This window comes from Mirounga angustirostris, unplaced genomic scaffold (genome assembly GCF_029215605.1).
Source record: "Mirounga angustirostris isolate CCGP_5_RB_7025 unplaced genomic scaffold, mMirAng1.0.hap1 SCAF_4, whole genome shotgun sequence".
In the NCBI taxonomy this organism is placed as follows: Eukaryota; Metazoa; Chordata; class Mammalia; order Carnivora; family Phocidae; genus Mirounga; species Mirounga angustirostris.
This window is the reverse complement of record NW_026991712.1, coordinates 109,078,970-109,101,265: the sequence shown is the minus strand read 5'-3', so window position 1 is coordinate 109,101,265 and position 22,296 is coordinate 109,078,970. Positions and strand designations below refer to the sequence as shown.

The following is a 22,296-nucleotide window of genomic DNA, read 5'->3' as shown; positions in this document are numbered from 1 at the left end:
AATGCCTTCAAATTTTTGAAGAGAAATTTGAAGCTAGAAATTTTAAATCTGCAAAAATTCTAAAAATACACCTACTATACACTCTTTCTGACAAAGTTTCTGGAGGCTCGGTTTTAGGAAAATAAGAGATCAAACCAAGAAAGGAAGAAATGGGATTCAGGATATATGGAACACAGAGTAATCTGAAGACTCAGAACTATGAGTCTAGATTAGAACAACAGAAGTTGGTCTCCAGAAGATAGAGTAAAACTGACTGAGCTTTTGGAACTTTGTGTGGAAAAAGTACTTATATATATATGTAAAAAATCAGGTAAAATATACTTAAAAAATAATGACAGTTTTATAAAAAAAATGTTTTGATGACACAATTATTAAGTCCATGTAAAACAAACATTTGTAAGACAAAGGAAACACAATCATTACACTTGCCTCAGGTCAACGATGAACAGTATTTACATAAACATAGTAAGATAAACATTAACTGAGAACTAAAACCTCAGGACCTGTAACAGGAAGTCAATGGAAAATATCCAGCTTTAAAAAGCTGCAACATAAATATCTTATTTAGAACCATGAATTTAAAAAACCTAAAAAGTGATAAGAACTGAAAGTAGTTGCTTTGCAAGAACAAAAATAGAAAGTGTGTAAAGATGGGGTAGGGGACAAGTGAATTTCGTAAAAGTACTTTTAGTATTATTTGATGTTTAACCTTGTGTACATATTACTTTGCTAAAGGCAAACTTTAGTTTTAAAAAAAGTTATAAAAAGTAGGCTAAAAGAAAATGTGATATGAAAACCAATATATTAAAGATTACTATCCTTTCTGAGCAAAAATGTTCCTCAAATGTTAGAGGCAGTTGACTCAATAGAAAAACAGTCAATATTTGTCAATATTTGTCAATTCTTCCTCAATAAGGTTGGTGGGGGAGAAAAATAGTCAAAGGATGTGCGGTCATTTCATCTAGAAGAAAAGGAAATACCAACAATGTGAAGAGGTGTTCAACTTTACTAGCAGTCAGGAAAATGCACATAAGAACCAGGGGATACCATTTTTCACTAACGGGATTTTGCAAGATGGAAACACTTTAAAAGAGGAATAATAAACCATACTGGAGGTGAGAGTGAGGATGGATGCTCTTACATTATTGAATGTATGAATTGCTAGCACATTTTTGGAAATTAATCTTCAGTGTTTTTCAAATTAAATAATATATATACAGTTGACCCCTGAAAAACATGGGTTTGAACAATGCAGGTCCACTTATATATGGATTTTTTCAATAAATATACATATAGTACTTTAACCGTACTTTTTCTTCCTTATGATTTTCTTTTTTTTTTTTTTAATTTTATATTTATTTGTGAGAGCGAGAATGAGAGACAGAGAGCATGAGAGGGAGGAGGGTCAGAGGGAGAAGCAGACTCCCTGCCGAGCAGGGAGCCCGATGCGGGACTCCAGGATCATGACCTGAGCCGAAGGCAGTCGCCTAACCAACTGAGCCACCCAGGCGCCCCCTTCCTTATGATTTTCTTAATAACATTTTCTTTTCTCTAGCTTACTTTACTGTAAGAATACAGTATACAATACATATAACATAAAAAATATGTGTTAATCGACTCTTTCTGTTATCAGTAAGACTTCTTCCATCAATAGCAGTCTATTAGTAGTTAAATTTTAGGGGAGTCAAAAGTTATACATGGATTTTTACTGTGTGGGTTGGCATCCCTAACCCCTTGAATTGTGCAAGGGTCAACCATACTTCTGAATCAGCATTCCCTTTTTAAGCATCTAGTATAGAAAGAAGTAATAGTACAGAGATCCAATATGCACATTTATTTCATAGTAACAAAAATTTCTAAAATCCAAATGTGCATCAAGAAAGAAATAGTTAAATGATGCCATATCCAATCCATACAATAAGAACTAAGCAGCTATTAAAAAAATGAGTGAGGGCGCCTGGGTGGCTCAGTTGGTTAAGCGACTGCCTTCGGCTCAGGTCATGATCCTGGAGTCCCGGGATCGAGTCCCGCATCGGGCTCCCTGCTCGGCAGGGAGTCTGCTTCTCCCTCTGACCCTCCCCCCTCTCATGTGCTCTCTCTCTCATTAAAAAATAAATAAATAAATAAATAAATAAATAAATAAATAAATAAATAAATAAATGAGTGAATAATATCAATGATATACTTGCCTTCAAGGAACTTACATTTTACTATGAGAGATAGACAATAAACAGACCAATAAAATCATGTGTCTTAATATAACTATTTTATTGGAACCTTAAAAACTTGATAAAGTTAAATCTCTTAAAATAAAAAGCCATGGTTCCTTTTATTGTTTCATTTGACTAATTGATACCTTCATTGACATTGATTTTTATCTCACAAATATTTTAAATTATCAGTGCCTCTTAGAGAACTGTGTGAGTTCTACTTTCTCCCTGTTTTTGAATATATTTTCATTCACACACAGAGATATGTTTAGACACACACACAGTCACACAGATTCCTAGAGAATGATATAGAGCACTGAGGGTGGATTATAAATCATCACTGCGCTGAAAGTATTTTTTTCCACACTGCATTCACTAAAGCAGAAGCATTTGCTTTTCCTATGGGGAGCAGAATGAATAAAAGGTCTATCACATTAAAAGTTATAAAAGGTATATTACGTGTCAACTTGATACCAACTGAAGCAGCACAGCCCCATTGTTGAGAGAGAGGTTCACGGGAATATATATTCCAGATATAAAGATTTACTGTCAATCAGTGAACTATACCGTTATTTAATATGTGGATGTATCCAGTTCTTCCCATTGCATTAAACTGTCTTATTCCTCCTTTAAAGTGGTGTTATCCATCTGAACACATACTCAATTACATTTTCCACTAAGGATGAACTGCTAAAATCAATGCACACATCACAGACACCTATATTTTTCTTTCTCCATTAGAGTTTAAGACTGCTACAATTCTATAAGTATTGACTGACATCATTAGATTACTTAGGGTGAAGAACTTGAGGCAAAGATACTATTTCCATGTGAGTACTCTAATAGAAAATATACACTCCAATTCCACTGTGTGTGTTTTTTGTTGGTGGTGGCTTTTTGTTTTTGTTTTGTTTTGTTTTTTACTAAGGGTTGAGCCAGATTAGGCACACCTGGCTAAAAAACTGATTTGGATAAATAAAGGATATGTGCAGGCCAGTTTCATTAGTGATGACAGGGAAGAATTTTATTATTAATATTGGGAATCAAAGATAGTAAATTCAGTTCTCATAACATGAGTAGCAACTGAAGGAACAGTCTGCATTTCTGTGTTGATTGGTACTAAAGAGAATATCCCCTGCCTACCTTTGACATCACCTCTTACTTCCTATTATGGAAGCCAAGATTTTAGTCCTTTGTATAACCTCTCCCACAAATTTATTCTCCACCAACCTCCCAACATACCTGAAGACATTTTCAGTTAAAACTGCAATCAACAATTTTATGTTTGTAGCTATGTGAACATTGGTTCATTGAGGTAACAGTGGTCTAAAATCTTTCCTTTTCTTTTCGTGTACTAGTCTCTCCTCCCACTCCCACCCAAGTTAAATGTTCTTTCTTCATTTACTTGGCTTTTTCTGAATCACAGGCTGACTCTCTCCACATGATATGGTAACTCCATAAAAGGGCTCATAGTCTGATTTCCTACAAAGTCAAATTTATCAGATAATTGAGCAGTTTCATTTTTATCCTGAGAAATTCTTCCTAGAGGTTCTTAACAGTCTGATTCTACAATGCTCTCAAGGTGTACTGCTCACCTCTCATCTTGGAATTTTCCTCTGCAGTCCTACCAGAAATTCCTTCTGACTCAGCCCAGCATTGGCTCCCTTCATTTATTTCCTTGTTTGGTATAGCATATTCTTTAGTAGCTTCCTGAGAAAGGGCTTATGGAAAGTAAATGTACTTGTCTTCCCTTCATTTCTGATTGATATTTTAGTTAGTGCAAAATCCAATATTAAACACAATATTCCTTAGATTTTTAAAGATACTGTCTAATTCCTAAGGTTGTTTTTTAGGATTCTCCTTTCTTCTTATAGTAGTGCCCCCTTATCCACGTTTTTCTTTCTATAGTGTCAGTTACCCCATGGTCAGCTGCAGTGAAGAAGCTGATGATCCTCCTTCCAAAATAATGACAAGAAAGTCAGTAGTAGCCTAACACTACATCACACTGCTTATGTCATTCACTTCATTTCATCTCATCATGTAGTTTTATCATCTCACATCATCACAAGAAGAATACAGCACAATAGGATATTTTGAGAGAGAAAGAGAAACCACATTCACATAACTTTTATTCTAGTATAATTATCATAATTGCTCTATTCCATTATTAGTTGTTGCTGTTAATCTCTTACTGTGCTTAATTCATAAATTAAACTTTATCATACTTATATATGTATAGGAAAAAGCATAGTATATTTGGGGTTTTGTACTATCTGTGGTTTCAGGCATGCACTGGGGGTCTTGGAATATAAGGGAGGGGACCCCTGTATGTGGCTTGCTTATTTTATCTCTTAAAATCTCCTAGGATTGGGGCACTTGGGTGGCTCAGTTGGGTAAGCATCAGACTCTTAATTTTGGCTTAGGTCATAATCTCAGGGTCATGAGATCTAACCCTGTGTTGGGCTCTGTGCTTAGCCTGTAGCCTGCTTCTCTCCCTCTCCTTCTGCCCCTCCCCTCTTCTCACATGCCAACTCTCTCTCTAAAATAAATAAATGAATAAATATAAATAAATAAATAAATAAATAAATAAATAAATAAATAAATAAATAAAATCTCCTGGACCTTCTTCCTAAACCCATATTCAGAAATCTTATGATGATAAACATTAGTTTATCAATATGGGTTTTTCTTATTTCATTGGGTACCAGTGGCCCCATGTTCTTCATTTCTGGAGCATTTCCTTGTATTATTATTTTCAAAATTGCCTTTCCTTACTTGCTTTCACTTCTTCCTGTAGAATCCCCATTCTTAGAATACCGAGCCTATTAGTCACATTCTCTATTTTTGTCTATCTTTTCTATCCTATTTTCAGTTTTGGCATTTCATTTTACTTTTTGGAAGATGTTCACAACTTTACCTTCCCACTCTCATAATACATATTTACTTTCTGCTATCATAGTTTTAATTTCAAATACTTCCACTATTTCTCTGCATTGATTCTCTATTATTTTTCTACTCCCTATATTTACTTGGGTAACTGTAACTTCATTTTTATTTTTAATTATTACGATCCCGCTGTCTTTTATGTTAAGACACTTTCCTTATTTCTCTTTTGTCTGGCTACTTTTAAGGTCTTCTCTTTGTCTCTGATTTTCTATAATTTCACTATGTTGAGTCTAAATAAGAGTTTGTTCATTTAATTTATTTGTTATTCACTGACCTTCTTGAATCTATGGATTAGATTTTCAACATTTATGAATATTGTGAACCACTCTCTCTCTGCAAATGTTGACTCCTCCCCTTTTGTCTCTTTTCTTGAACTCTGATCTTTTCTAGTTTAGAACTGCTTATTACATACCCCATACATTTCAATCCAGGCTTACTTTATTTTACTGTGCTTTGCAGGTATTGTGTTTTTTAAAAATTGAAGGTTTGTGGCAACCCTTTGTCAAGTAAGTCTACTCGCACCATTTTTTTTTCCAGCAACATTTGTTCACTTGTGTCTCTGTGTCACATTTTGGGAGTTCTTGCACCATTTCAAACCCTTTTATTATTATCATATTTGTTATGCTGAACTGTAATCAGTGATCTTTTGATGTCAGTATAATTGTTTTGGGGTACCACAAACCATGCCATTATAAGACAGCAAAATTAATTGATAAATGTGTGTGTTCTGACTGCTCCACCAATCAGCTGTTCCCCCATTTCTCTCACTCTCTGGGCCTCCCTATTCCTTGCAGTATAACAATATTGAAATTAGGTCAGTTGATAATCCTACAACAATTGCCTCTAAGTGTTCAACTGAAAGGAAGAGTCACATGTCTCTCACTTTAAATCAAAAGCTAGACATGATTAAGTTTAATGAGGAAAGTATGTTGAAAGCCAAGTTAGGCCAAAAGCTAGCTTTCTTGCACCAAAAAGCCAAATTGTGAATGCAAAGGGAAAGTTCTTGAAGGAAATTAAAAGTGCTACTCCAGGGGTGTCTGGGTGGTTCGTTAAGTGTCTGCCTTCGGCTCAGGTCATGATCCCAGGGTCCTGGGATCCAGCCCCACATCGGGCTCCCTGCTCAGCGGGAAGCCTGCTTCTTCCTCCCCCACTCCCCCTGCTGTGTTCCCTCTCTTGCTGTCTCTCTCTCTGTCAAATAAATAAATAAAATCTTAAAAAAAAAAAAGTGCTACTCCAGTGAACACATGAATGATAAGAAAGTGAAACAGCTTTATTGCTGATACGGACAAAATTTTAGTGGTCTGGATAGATCAAATCAGCTACAACATTCCTCTAAACCAAAGCCTAATCCAGAGCAAGGCCCTAACTCTCTTCAATTCTTTGAAAGCTGGGAGAGGTGAGAAAGCTGCAGAAGAAAAGTCTGAAGCTAGCAGAGGTTGGTTCATGAGGTTTAAGGAAAGAAACCATCTCTGTAACATAAAAGTACAAATTGAAGCAGCGAGTACTGATGTGGAAGCTGCAGGAGGTTATCCAAAAGATCTAGTTAAGAAGTTAAAGAAGTTAAAGCAGGTGGCTATACTAAACAATAGATTTTCAACGTAGATAGAAGTCTTCTATTGGAAGAAGATGCCAGATAGGACTTTCATCGCTAGAGAGGAGACGTCACTGTCTGGCTTCAAAGCTTCAAAGGACAGGCTGACTCTCTTGTTAGGGGCTGATGCAGCTGGTGACTTGAAGGTGAAGCCACTGCTCACTGACCGTTCTCAAAATCTAGGGCCCTTAAGAATTATGCTAAGTCAACTCTGCCTGTGCTCTGTAAACAGCAAAGCCTGGATGACAGCCCTTCTGTTTGCAACATGGTTTACTGAATACTTTAAGCCTACTTTTGAGACCTACTGTTCAGAAAAAAGATTCCTTTCAAAATATTACTGCTCATTGATAATGGACCTGGATCACCCAAGATCTCTGATGGAGAAGGACAATGAGATTAATGTTTTCATGCTCACTAACTCAACATCCATTCAGTAGCCCATGAATCAACAAGTAATTTCAACTTTCAAGTTTGCTCATTTAAGAAATACATTTTGTAGGGCTCTAGATGCCATAGATAGTGAAAACCTGTCTCTCTCTCTCTCTCTCTGATGAATAAATAAAATCTTAAAAAAAAGAGCTGGAGGTATCACAATCCTTGATTTCAAATTATACTACAAATATATAGAAATCAAAACAGCATGGTTTGGCACAAAAATAGAAACATAGATCAACGGAACAGAATTGAGAGCCCAGAAGTAAACCCACACTTACGTGCTCAATTAATCTATGACGTAAGAAGCACAACTATACTATGAGAAAAAGACAGTCTCCTCAGTAGTGTTGGGAAAACAGGACAGCTACATGCAAAGAATGAAACTAGATCGCTTTCTTACACCATACATAAAAATAAACTCAGAATGGATTAAAAATATAAATGTAATACCTGACACCATAAAACTCTTAAAAGGTAGGCAGCAGTCTCTTGGACATCAACTTTAGCAATATTTTTGTGGATATGTTTTGCCAGGCCAGGGAAACAAAAATAAAAAAAAAATAAACAATTGAAAATACATCAAATTAAAAAGCTTTTGTATAACAGAAGAAACCAAAATGGACTAAAGACCTAACTGTGAGAAAGGAAACCATAAAAATCCTAGAACACAGGCAGTAACTTCTCTAATATTGGCTTTAACAACATTTTCTAGATCTGACTCCAAAGGCAAGGGAAATAAAGGCAAAAATAAAACATTGTGACTATACCAAATAGTAAAAGCTTTTGCACAGTGAAGGAAACCAACAACAAAACAAAAAGGCAACCTAATGAGTGGGAAAATATAATTGCAAATCATCTGGTAAGGAGTTAATATCCAAAATATACAAAGAATTTATACAACTCAATAAAGAAAAAAAAAACGGCGCCTGGGTGGCTCAGTTGGTTAAGCGACTGCCTTCGGCTCAGGTCATGATCCTGGAGTCCCAGGATCGAGTCCCGCATCGGGCTCCCTGCTCAGCAGGGGGTCTGCTTCTCCCTCTGACCCTCCCCCCTCTCATGCTCTCTCTATCTCAGTCTCTCTCTCAAATAAATAAATAAAATCTTAAAAAAAAAAAAAAAAGCCCAGAAATAATCCAGTTGAATAGACCTTTTTCCAAAGAAGTCATACAGATGGCCAACAGACACAGGAAAAAGATACTCAACATCACTCATCATCAGGGAAATACAAATCAAAACTACAGTGAGAGATGGCCTCACACCAGTCAGAATGGCTAGAATCAGGAAGACAAGAAATAACAAGTGTTAGTGAGGATACAGGGAAAACGGAACCCTTGTGCCCTGTTTGTGGGAATGTAAATTAGTGCAGACATTCTGGAAAACATGATGGAGATTCCTCAAAAAGCTAATCATCTCCTAATATAATGATAATGACAAAATACATTAATAATGTTAGCCTTTGGTGAGCACTTACTATGTCCTAAACACTTGCTTAGATTTTACTTGTATCACATGCTATAAAAGTACTTGACACATGGGCTAACTTAGTAAATTACAGTTACAAATATTCCACTACAACAATTTTACAAATAAAGAGACTAAAACTTGGGGTTGAAGTAACTTGCACAAAATCCCCTACCAAATTGGAGGACTAGGCTTTAATTATTAGTTCATCATTCAACCAATATGTGATTCTTCCTCTAAACATGCACTCTAATAACTTACTAAATACCAAGACATGTATCTATTACTTTATCATTATGCGAAATTGACCGCTGTGTGATATTGGTTGGACAAATCACTTACCCTTCTGTGACTCAATTTCCTTCCTGTAAAGTATTGATAATTTAAGTACCTTCACTTCTTCACTGAATATTCACAACAATTCCTTATGGTAGATATCGCCTCTGCTCTACCACTTACTAATGGTTTCACTAGAACAACCTTTCTGTGTCTCATGTCCTCCTCTATTTCGTGAGACTAATATTAATATATACTGCATAGAATTGTTGTGGAGATTTAGTGAGTTAATTCACCTACAGCACCTGAGACTTAAACACATAGGAATTGTTTTCAATCAGGTAAGCACCTAATGGAAGGGGGAAGGGAGCACACATGAGTGGTTTTACCCCTGAAACCAAAAAAACAAAAACAAACAAACAAACAACAAAAAAGAACTAAATATCACAAATACTGTGTAACTATGAGGGCTTACTACCCTTCTGTATCTTCATTTTCTTTTTTAACTGCTACTGATGCCATTTTTAAAGAATAAAGGGAGACACGTGGTGTAGTAGAAAAGCATTGCTTTTGGAGTTATATAAACCTGAGCAAGAACTCTGGCCTCACTATTTAATAGCTGTGTGACCCTGAGTAATTTACTTACTTTTCTGGGACTCTTGTTTCCCTAATTGTAACATTATGAAACAATATGAAAAAATATAAAATTCTTATTTCTAAGTGCTGTCATGAAGATTAAATCAGATGATTCATGTCATAATAATATATATAAATTGTTTCAGTCATATTTTCCACTGTACAGTTTTTAGAGGAAGGAAGCTCTACAAAAAGATTTGATGTCGGGGTTTTACACCCTCAGATTAAGCATTTCCCCCCCAAAAGTAGCACCATCAGCAGATTCTCCAACCAACTTCCATGGTAGTACTGCCATTGGGAAGGCATTTTTAAGCTGGTTTAAAACATCCACAGTTACGATACAGCTCATATAATAGTAGCAGATTTCCTTTTTGTGGCCCAATGCCTCAAAAAGATCTCTTCTGATACAGTGTTTTTAATTCATTGACACTCGTCAAAGAGACAGCATCAGGTTTTATTTCAAATTTGTGCCATCCCATTGCTGTGAGATACTTGACATCACAAGATATGATGCAATTCTCCACATATTAAGCTTGATACAGTCCTAAATTTGCACTCCAAGCCCTCATTGACTTCAACAGGGCTTCGACTCCTGGAATGATTGCAGATCAAGTCATTTTGATATAATGTAATTTTTTTAAGTAGCTTTTTTCCATAAGCAGAAACATGCTGCGAATAGCAAACTACCTGCACAGCATACACACAGCAGTCAGTAATCCTGCTCCTTGTCAAAACATTTTCTGTTCTTATGTGAGTGTTGACTGTGGTGAGAGACTTAAAAAGATTTTAAGGAAAATCACTGCAGCCACACTCTACTCCCTATTAGCATAATAAAATTTGAGGAGCTTCATTAAAATCCATTCTTATGGAACTACACCTTGCATCCTTTATTACAATAAATTAGCTATCAATTGGACTATTGACCTTCTATGCATGTAAATCACAGCATGTTTTCCTTCACTTTAAAATCAGCTTTTGTTTCCAAATGATTTATTTTGCCAGTTGATCACAGTCTGAACATACACCATAAATCATGAAGAGCACAGTCTACAGATATATGTTTCAAGTTCAAGCAGCAATGATCTGCTACTTATAATCCCGAAGACAATAAACATTTTTATCCAATCAACCAGAGTCTAAAGAAATTCAAAGAATGGAAAGTCTTTGAAATATACAGGCTTTTGGATATCAAATTACCTTTGAAACCCTCACCCAGAAGTATCTCTAACAAAATCCATTTGAAATACTGCTTCAATATTCTAAAAAATCAATAATTTAAACCACAGGTTGAACATTTTTACTGCTTCCACGGCAGACTGTCATTTTTCGAAATGAAAATGCTAATGATACCGAAGGGGAAAGCACTAAGCAGAAGAGATGCATGAATGAAACCTTGGATTGGCTAGACCTGCTGGTTTGATCTCTTTCTCCCTCACTCATCTGTGACAAAATGTCTTTTAAAATCAACAACTTTCATTTCAGTGTTTCTAAAAAATGCACTTCTCTGTTGTACATTACATCCTTCTCTATAGGAAGTTAAGGAATGTGCTGGAGCAAGACATTTTATAGTAAATATGAATACAGAATGTAATATCAAGTAGGCTGTATTATTTCAGCATAATCTATAATGTTGGGACACCTTTAAAATATTGCACCGAACACTGGGGAGAAGATAATCCCCTACTACCAAGGATTTTCATATTCATACCACTGTACTAAAACACAAGTAGTGAAGGAAGCCATGGAAATCCAGAGCCCAGAGGAGCTCAATTCAGAAGAAACTTTTTCATTGCCTCTCAAATTGTCTACAGTGTTTAAATTTTTAAGAGAGAAAGGTGTGAGTTCAGGGTCATCTCCTTCTCTATGGGGGTCCTGGATTTGAATCTGCTCTACCTGACATACAATCTTGCTAGTAAAGTAGGTGAATCCTGGAGTAAAATCATTTTTGTCCAAAAGCAGGTAAATGGGATGGGATGTGAAACATTCTTAGCAGAACATAGGCCATGGAAATAAAACCAACAAAACAATGATTATCAATGAATAGTCAAAGATGATCCCAAGAGCTATGGACTTATGAGGGAGAAAGCTTGTCCCATAAAATAAGGTGGTTATGAGGAGGCCCATAGTCAATCTTTTAACAGGTTTCTCACTTCTTTCCTGAAAACCTGCAGCAACTTAAATTCAACCTGCAGCCAAATGATGGCAAAAGAACACTACTGATCAGTTTTTATCATATGATAAATCATATCACATTTCCAACTAGAAGAATAAAAATCCTAATATGAAATAGAAGAAATTCAGTGTTTGCTGATTGTCTGCTGTCTTTGTGGCACCAAACCATGACTGTAGGGGATGTACAAAAACAAGGGGATTCGGAAATTGTTAAGCCTCAATTTGTCCATGCAGTGGGGATTATGACATCTAACATAGTGAGTTGCTGGTAGTGAAAGAGAAAGTGTACATTACGTGGGTTTCAGAATGCCTGGCATGTAATATGTACACAATAAATACCCAGTGTTACTTTTTCAGAGGGAGATGGATCTGCTACTCAAATGATTCTAAAGAAAAATAAAAATGTTCTAATGAAACATGTAGCACGGTAGAACAGAAGGGAGCTAATAGTTGGTTCGCCCATTCCATTCTACAAGGCTACATAGACAATGTCTTAGGGACAGAGCTGCAATTTTTGTCTCCCTCCTATTAAAACGGTAAGTTCTAGAACTCCAAAGGTTTATGGGAACACAGTTTTAAGAGAAGAGAAGGTCTCCAGGGAGGATCACATCTATACTGACTCTGGAGGGCAAATTAAGTGCTCGAGAGGCCAGACGTGGGGGATGGCTCTTCAGATGGAAGCATGCTGCATAAACAAGCACTGGGGGGAGGCAGAACATGGCATCTGCAGTGAACATGCAGACTGCCCTCAAGCAGGTTTTTCTTGAGCAGTGAGCAGCCTCAACTTCATGTGTACAAGCATGGTCTGGAGACCAGATGATAACAAGAACATGTGGGCTCTGAGAAATTAGATAAGGCTACTGAGGGGACACTTATATTTAAAAGATCTTAGCCCTCTGTTATTTAGCCTTTTTGTGAAAAGGTATAGATGAAATGAAGGTTAAGAAAATATTGGGTTGCGGTGACAGAGGGCCTTGTATGACACACTAAGGAGTATGAACTTTGTCCTACAAGTAGACAGTGGAGAGACATGTCCAAATATACTTTAGGGAGATAAATTTGGTTGCAAATAAGTACATTGATTTCTGTCAGTAGACGCATGGAAATCAGACCTTTTAAGAGGTTCATGCAATGTTCTAAGTGAGGATAAATGAGGTCTTGAGTAATGAAAGTCAGCGTGGGAATGGAAGATACATATTTAGGTACTGTTCTGGATTTGGCAACTGATTCTACGGAAATGATCAATACCCCCTTTGAGAAAGAAGGGGAGGGAAAGAGAGAAAGAAAGAGGAGGACAGGAAGAGGGAGAGGGGGAAGAGTGAGGGAGAGAGACAGAGAGAATTCAACATGTAAACTCAAAGTTTTAATAAATTTGCCTTTCAAAGCTGCATCAAATTATTTGTTCCATTGTTGATTTTATTATTATTGATTATGTTATTATTACATTAGCATTTGAGTCTGTGAAGTGCTGTAAGACAGTTCGTTAACAATTTGTCATGACACCTCTGTGAGTGGGAGGATGACACACATCGTTATCATTATTATTAAGATTTTCTTTTACAGCTGGTATCATGATAAATGATTTACAGATAAACATAGCAATACTCAAGTTATTTATATCAAGTTAATTAATCATATTGATTTAACATCCTGTTAACTTTTCCCCTTTAGATGTTAGTTTTAGATCTAATTTTAGAATAATTAAATTGAGTTCAAACTTTAGAACTCTACATTAGTGCTTATATCTCATCTGAGAAATTATTAACATTTTCAGTTCAATTTTAATAACTGCAATTCCTCTATTAGGGTGACCTTTTCCTTCCAAATATTTGAAGTAATTATAGTTGGAGAATAAAAGTACCCATTGACAGTTTTCTTTTGATATTGAAAAGTTCTGCTTCAGTGAACGGCACAGAACACCAAAATCATATTTTTCTCCTCCTATTATATTCACTTTCTTTGTGAATGGAACAACCATAAACAGCTGCCAAGTTAAAGATCCTGGAGTCATTCTTGCCTTCTCCCTTCCCGTCCCTACCTTCATGCAATCAGACATCAAGCTGGTACTTGATTCTCCTTTATACCTTTCAAACAGGTTCACCTTACTCCAGCCCCAACCTTGAGACAATAGCATTTCTTCCCTAGTATACTGTATCTGTACACACCATGAAGTTGCCATGTTTGTGACCACGCTAAACTCAGTGCCTGAGCAGTGTCTGGAAATTGGGTGGTTTGTTATGAAATACTTGTAGAATGAATGCATGGATCCTCTCCCATTCTTACGTGGCTATTTGCTAAATACTTTATACCCTATCAGAGAAACCTTTCTCAAAGCCTGTCACGTCATTCTCAGCATAATGTCCATTTGTTATCCTTTAAGATAAAGTCTAAACTCTTAATGAACAAGGCCCTTTATAATCTGGTTCTAGTCTAGCTTTCCCTCTTCTCATTACATCATTTTTCTAGTGAAGCTAAACTCCCACTTCCACTGGGCTTTCCCTCTCTGCTTAACTTTGCACACGCTACTCAGTCACACCACGTCCCTCTTCTTCCCAGAGGCACTATTCAGGACTCCTCTTAGACTCATCTATTTTCCAGTGACACCCCTTGCCTCCAGCTTGGTCTGGTGCCTCCTCTGGATTTTTACAGCTCTTGTTTCTTCCTCTCTAGCATGTTTTACGAAGTATGGGAATTGGCTGCTGATGCATCTTACCACAAGACTTGAAGTTCTCTGAGAGCAAGGACAGAGTCATAGTTCTATAATACATGAACCATAAAAATGAACAGAGAACTATAGTGACTATAAAATACTACAAAAATACAGTGATAAGAGTACCAAGTACACGGTAGGAGAGTGTCCAATCACCATCTATATGAACCTGAACAAAGCTGTTACTAAGACTAATTCTCCTCATCTGTCTATGGAACTCTTAGACTAGAGCAAGAGCTAAGGTAAATCTTTTTTAAGTCTCACAATCTATGCATTTGGACCCAGAATGATAAAACCACTAAGCAGGGCAGCAGAGAATAGGGAAGAACATCTGATTCAGGCTCCTAGAGTAATAGTCCTTATCCTTGCTATCTAGAACATATTAATTGTTTCTCCTAGGCTTTAATTCACTATGTTATACTCAAAATTTAGCTTGGAGCATTTATTCATATCCTCGAACTATACAAATGACCAAACGGCAAGAGACTACTCTTTGATTATATGCCACCTTGTAACATTTTCTCTCAAAGGCCAAGAACCCAAATAAACCGGCCTATTCTTCAGAGGTTGCCCATACCCCCATTCCCCAAAGTCAATTTTCAGACTTGCTCTTATGTCATGCCTTCAGTGGAAGTGGGTCAGCCTTTCCTGATGACCACACTTTCTGGAATTAGAGAGAAGAATGAAAAATGGCAGCTACTTTAACTGTTAGTTCTATTGACTTGTTGTTATGGTGATACGCTATTAAGAATATTAATGCAATTATTAGGCCTTCATACTTTTACTATTTTAGTTATCACTTATAGTAGGAGTCAATATTACAATGAGAAACAACTTCACACTCATTCTGATGGCTATAATAAAAAAAGCAATGTTGGTGAGTATGTGAAGAAATTAGAGATCTCATACATTGCTAGTGGAAAGTATACTGTGCAGCCACTTTGGAGAACAGTTTGGCAGCTCATCAAAAAGTTAAACATACAGTTACCACATCACCCAGTAATTCTGCAACTAGGTATATCTGAAAGAGAACTGGATATATACATCCATTCAAAAACTTATAAGTGAATGTTCAAGAAAATACTACTTATAATGGGCAATAAGTAGGAAAAACCCCCAAATATTCATGAACCAATGAATAGATAAACAAAACGTAGTTTATCCACAAAAAAGGAATGACGTTTGATACATGATACAACATGGAATATCTCTGAAAATATGCTAAGTAAAAGCAACCAGATACAAAAGGTCACATACCGTATGAGCGCATTTATACAAAATGTCCAAAATAGGCAAATCCATGGAGATAGAATATACATTAGTGGTCTCCAGGGGCTAGTGGATGTGGAGAATGGGGAGTGACTGCTAACAGGTATGGGCTTCTTTTCAGGAGTGATGGAAACACTCTGAAATTAATTAGATAGTGGTGAAAGTTACATATTTTAAAAGAGTAAGCTTTATGGTATGTAAATTATAAAAGAAAACAAAAGTGTTTTAGAATAAGGTTGATGGCTAAGGTTAATAAATATTGTTATTTCTTTACCTTGCATTTTTTAAATTATAGGGATAAAATTTTCTAAGGAATTGAAAAAGAAACTGAGATTACATAACACACATATACACATGTATGTTAGGTACATGTGTATATGTAAATATAAATAAATACCTATGTGCCATTTTAGAGTATTATAAGAAGTCCTTAACAGATGATGACATATAGAACATATTCTTTTGATAGCTGTATATTAGTGGAAACCATTAATATAGATTAGATTTTGACTTAATAGAAAAAAACACTGAAATTTATATGTAAACATAAAGGAGGAATTTTTCTTGAAGGTTATGTCTTGTAAAAATTCTTCCTTAAAACTTTAATTACAATGATAGATAGATCTACTTGATTTCTTTTTATGCAAACTTTTATCACTTATAATAAATCAACTTTTTATATTATCTGTCTGAGGAATAAAATGAAAAACTGAGTAGATCAAAATATAGAATGGTTGAAGTTGCAACATCTGACCTCCATCTGATTTTTCTCCCTCAGGAGATATATCTTTAAATAAGCAATTTCAATGTTTAGCCTTGTATTCCCTTTGGTAAATTCACTTTTCTTCTATCTTGCATAATTTCTTTATAAAGACTTCATAACCTAAGACTCCACACAGAATGAATATGATTTTTTTTACTCTTGAAATAAAGAATACTTTTATTTTACATCTTTTTTTATATCTGTGATTTAATATTTTAAAGTATTGCTTTAAAACAGGTTGAAAAACACCTTTTCTCCTAAAATAGTAAATATTTTCATTTACCATGCATATATCTCCAAGGTTAATGCTAGTTCAAAGACATTTTAGAGAGCACATAGTATGTATTTTTCTCCTTCTATTTAAAAACATAGTAGATACAGAACTTCAAATTCTCTATGGAAAACAGTGAGAAAAAATATATACATATCCATCCAATCACAGGCAGACACACATTTTATTTGCTAAGAAAGCAGAAAAAAATGTTGATATCATAATTTCACTTAAGGCCTTCTTATCTTTTAGATATCTAGCTTTGAAATGTTAGAATTTTCTCTTGCTTTATTAACACAAAAGTACAAAACCAAGATTTATTGCGCACCTGTAGCCTTTTGTTTCAACTGCAACCTATAATCCACAAAAATTTTGGAACCTGGGTGGTAAGTGGTAATAGAAGTGATCATTTGCATCAGGTCCCTTATAAAGAGGTGACATGTATGTGTACCTAAATTCATTTATAAAGGGCCTGTATTCTTCAATGGATTAGTTTACTTACAGAGAGAATTTTCATGTATTTCAATCATAGATAACTTTTTGAAACAGAAAGTTAAACTTCCTCAGCTATGAAGAACAATAATAGCAGCAAAACAAACCCCCTGGAGCTTCTAGTTTTAAAGGCACTCAAATTTGGCAGGTAATTCATATCCATTCAGAAATGAAAAACATTTAATAAGACATTGAAATATTCTATTTTTACATTTTACTAAATTATAAGCAAAAGCTAGTTGCATGGTAAAATCATATAAATGATAAAACTGAAATTTTCTCATTAAAAAAATGTCTTGGGGTGACTGGGTGGCTCAATTGGTTAAGCGTCCAACTCTTGATTTCGGTTCAGGTTACGATCTCAGGGTTGTGAGAGAGATCCCTGCACTGGGCTCTGCACTGGGCATGGAGCCCGTTTAAGATTCTCTCTCTCCCTCCTCCTCTGCCCCTCCTCACCCGGCGTGCTTGCGCTCTCTCTCTAATTAATTAATTAATTAATTAAATGCTTTGTTTCTTTAAAGTATTATCCAAACATATCTGTATTATGTTTAATATTTTATGGTTCTTAGTGATGCATAAATTAAAAATTAAATAATGAACTCAAAGTTCTTTTTTTTTTTTTTTTTAAAGATTTTATTTATTTATTTGAGAGAGAGAGAACACATGAGAGGGGATAGGGTCGGAGGACGAAGCAGACTCCCTGCCGAGCAGGGAGCCCGATGCGGGACTCGATCCCAGGACTCCAGGATCATGACCTGAGCCGAAGGCAGACGCTTAACCGACTGAGCCACCCAGGCGCCCCTGAACTCAAAGTTCTTATTTCAGTTGTTTTTTAATCAGTCACATTTGTCATCTTTTCATTTTTTCATAAGAGAGGCAATTTTTCCCTTAGATGGAGGGGATTTTTGTAATTTTTTTGCATATGAACAGCAAATAACATATGTTAAAAAGAGGAGCTGCAAAAACACAACGTGTATAGTAATTTAACGTGATATAGTGTATCAGGGCTGAGACACGGCAAGCCAGCAGCATATTTTACACGTTGAAGCACATCGTAAGCCTTCCTTTACTCACGTAATTTAGGCTTCGGATGTATTTGTCAATTGCTCACTGCAGAATAGCTGCAGAACTGAAACAAAACCTTCAGTATAAAAATGACAACCCTTTTGTTTCCACTAAATCCTTATTCTGTCATCCACTGGCAGTGAGCTTTCCAGTCATGTTCTCTGCCAGTCCTTACCAGTTTGCCAATTACACAAGACTGCTGTGCAAGCGTACCCTAATTAACCATCAGCTTAATTAGACAATTTACTGTGTAATTAGCAGGCAATTAGTCAACACCTCTCAGATCTTATTGACTGCTGTGACAGCCTTTCCGTCTCTCCACATTCCAATACACAACAGCGACCATGTTTCTAGCACTCTTCAACCCGGTACGACATGGCTCTGGATGGAGAAGTGGGTAATATTACATAACAAAGGAAAAAATCAATATGTAGCCTGTCCAATTATTGAACTCTTTATAAACTTGTCTTTTATTTAATGCTGGAAGTCCAATATTAAAGATATTTTAAGTCCCCGCTCCAGAAATGGCTATAAAGTTTACTTCTTAATATGTTTTATTTCATGTTTTAATGTAAAACACTTTCAGTTGAGTGTACTATGAATTATGTCCCATGACTGGCTATGCCTATAATAATTTGAGTGACTTTTCTGATATGTGCGTATCAGCCCTATTCGATTAAATCCCCTTAATGTTAAGAGCAGGTACAGACACAAATCCCACCTACACTGAGGGAAGGTGTTCTAGGTTTGGGCAGCATTTTCTCGTTTTCTTTCAGTGAACTATGAAGAGGGTCAGACACCGGGAATCGCAACTTGGGTGTTTTAACATTTACATTAACATTTATTAATTTTCCATGAAAAAGCATTTTTAAAAATGCTTTTCTCTGAGCCCATGTGTATGTCACATAACATCCATTGCTCTTTGCAGTGAAATTTCTTTTTTTTTTAATTCAGTCTTTTTTATTTTTATTTTTATTTATTTATTTGAGAGAGAGAATGAGAGAGAGAGAGCATGAGAGGGGGGAGGGTCAGAGGGAGAAGCAGGCTCCCTGCCGAGCAGGGAGCCCGATGTGGGACTTGATCCCGGGACTCCAGGATCATGACCTGAGCCGAAGGCAGTCGCTTAACCAACTGAGCCACCCAGGCGTCCCTGCAGTGAAATTTCTGACCCCTATAAACTACTTCCCATTTTCTGAAGATTTTATGATTGGTAACTAACGAGATCCCAACAGCTAGAAGGAAGAAAAATTCTTTACCTTTTTTCTTTTCAGAAAATTAAAGATGAATTTTATTGAATGATTTTTTTAAAAGTCATAAAATCTCCTATTAATGGAAAGGAACAGAAAGGAAGAATATGTGACCATCACTTCATAGTTTAATTGGTTAGTTGGCATCTCCATTTCCCGATAGCTGATAAACTGCAATAAGAATAAACTACTTGTTACAACGGAATTATTCCTATATTATTTACACGTTTCCATTAGCAATAATTTTCTCTTTTTTTCTTTTTGAATATAAGGGTCTGATAATTCCAGGCAAGGAGAACAGTTAGTGAAGGTGAGAATGACTTATTGGAGCAACCTAGAAAAGGTCATTATGGCTCTAGCTTAATTGGTACAAGGTGAAGTAGAATGAGATGAGGTCTGAGAGCTAGGCAGGAGCCAGATGATAAAGTGATTGTACAGGATTTTGGATCTTATTTGAAGGGCTTTGGGAAGCTGCTGGAATATTTTAAGCAAAGGAGGGACATGATATGATTTATGTTATAAGAGACCACCTAGTCCATGTTCTGGAGGCTGCAACGTAGGACCAGAGCAGAGTGCAAGCAGGGAGGCTCTTTGGGAGGCTGGAAGAGTATTCAGTGAGAAATCATGGGGACTTGGATGTGGGTGGTACTGGTGAGGAAGAGTCCTTAAATGAGAGGGGCAAAATTACATGATTTTATATGTTTTAATAAATGATTACATAACTACTGATGTTTAAATTTGGTACGCAGATTGTGGTAACAATAACTTTTACTGATACGGTGTTTCACATGTTACAAATCATTTTTACATCTTCTATTTTTTTAAATTTCCAACTGAGTATTGCTAAAATACTGTAAGAAAGGGAAAGCAGGTATTGTCTTAAATTATTAGTGAGCATGCTGAGGTTTAGAGAAGTTAAGTAATTTATTGACAGTCACATTACTTAGGAAAGAGATGACACTTTCTTCCAAATAAAGAGAAACAGTTGTAATACTTGAATAATAACTACTGTGATTTGCTGTGAAAACCACGACTGAAAATTTAGGGTAAAAAACCCTTCCAGCCTTCTGCATGCAATCTCATTTTTCTCTTTTAATACATACTTTTCTTTGTGTAAATTCATAGCACCTTTGGTGCTATAACATTTTTCCTCGTATTGATCAAGAGAAGATTTCAAAATACAATGCAATGTTTGTTTATTTGCCCTCTGAAAAACCATATACCAAGTGGCTGCTTACCTTACGCTGGCTATGGCAGAAAATCCAAGTATCCTTGTGGCAACCTCACAGAACTCCAGCTACAGGGAACATAACTGATCAAGGGCCCCAGCTCTTCTGCTGTGAGATCCATCCCTGCATTGTACTGCATTCCCCTGCCTCAGCCAATTATGGAACAGGACAGAGAGACTAAGGCAGGCTCATTCCTGAGAACTGAGGACTTCTCAAAGACTTCCCTGAAACTTCCTTAGATGTAAGCCACTCTAGGATGCTTCCTCTCCACCTTCCTTCCTCTCTCCTTCACCTGGGGCGTTGTCTGCTGCTGAAAAATGAGTTAAAAGAGATGCAACTATACCTTGACCAGCCTGCATTCCTAGGATGTCAGGGCAAAGCAAATGTAAAATTTTTCCGTGGACCAGTTAAGAGACCCATATAAAATAAGTTAATGTGAGGTCACTCTAAGGTCTATTCAGTAGGGACCCCTGAAAAAGCAAAGGGGTCTCAGCAGAAAAAAAGGTAAATAACTCAAGGGTTCCTAGGAGTTGTATAGGGAATAAGTTAAAACCAAAGATTCAAAAGGGCCATAGGGGAAAGTTCCCTAATGGTGGGAGAAATTTTTGAAGACCCATGACAGCACCTAAGAAAAAAGACCCTAAAAATATGTCTCCTAAAGAAGAATATTATAGCTGTACAAAATTATATTTATCTAAAAAAGTGAAATTGTTCATCATGAAATAGTGGTATTTGCCAATTTAATATTCACAATATTGTAAACAATGCACTACATTCCAAAACACATCTGTCTTACTGATTAGACTAGGGAAAGAGTCAATCAACATGTATTTTCCAGTTCCTTCATTTGCAAAGCCTGAAGGTCACAGGACCTGCCTTCCAGGGGCTTACATTCAAGAAGGAAAAAAAGAAACAAACACATAAAGAATTCATTCTATCTTACGTCGACTGAATAAAATTTTAGAGAAGCTCAGAGACTGAGAAGAAGATAACCATCGGTCAACAACCATTAGATCATCAGTGGCCTTTTAATATTTGAGTAGGAGAAGAGATTATCTTAAGGAGGAAAAATGGTAAAATTAAGGTATAGATGACACAAACATAATAAGCCTAGTGATTAGACTGATTTAATCAGAAAAGAGAGACTGTGTGAGAAAAAGTAGAAAATATCACTAAAAATGGTGAATAGGAGTTACATTATGATTAAAAGCAAATTCCAAATTGAATTAAGTAATTCCTCTGCTTAAAACCTCTTCAGGTTCTCTGTTGTCTATACAATCACATTTAAATTCCTAGCCTAATGGGCCTTTCCCATAGTCTCTCCAGCTACTTACACCACCTTGTGATACATATGCTGAATCTTACTTAAGATTTAGCAGCTGAATCTTAAATATGCGTGGCACTCTCATGACCATGAATGTCCATGTGCTATCCTTTCTGCCTAGAATAAAGATGAAGCTCAAATGTGAAGTCATTTTTCTTTTTAACCATTGGAGGAAACACAAGCAACACGACAGACTGGA

At 36.1% G+C, this 22,296-nt stretch overlaps 1 protein-coding gene across 1 annotated transcript in view; it reads right to left on the bottom strand.

Moving 5' to 3' along the window:
• Positions 1 to 22,296, bottom strand: part of DPYD (dihydropyrimidine dehydrogenase) — an 800,443-nt gene that overhangs the window by 347,911 nt on the left and 430,236 nt on the right. The window lies entirely within an intron of this gene.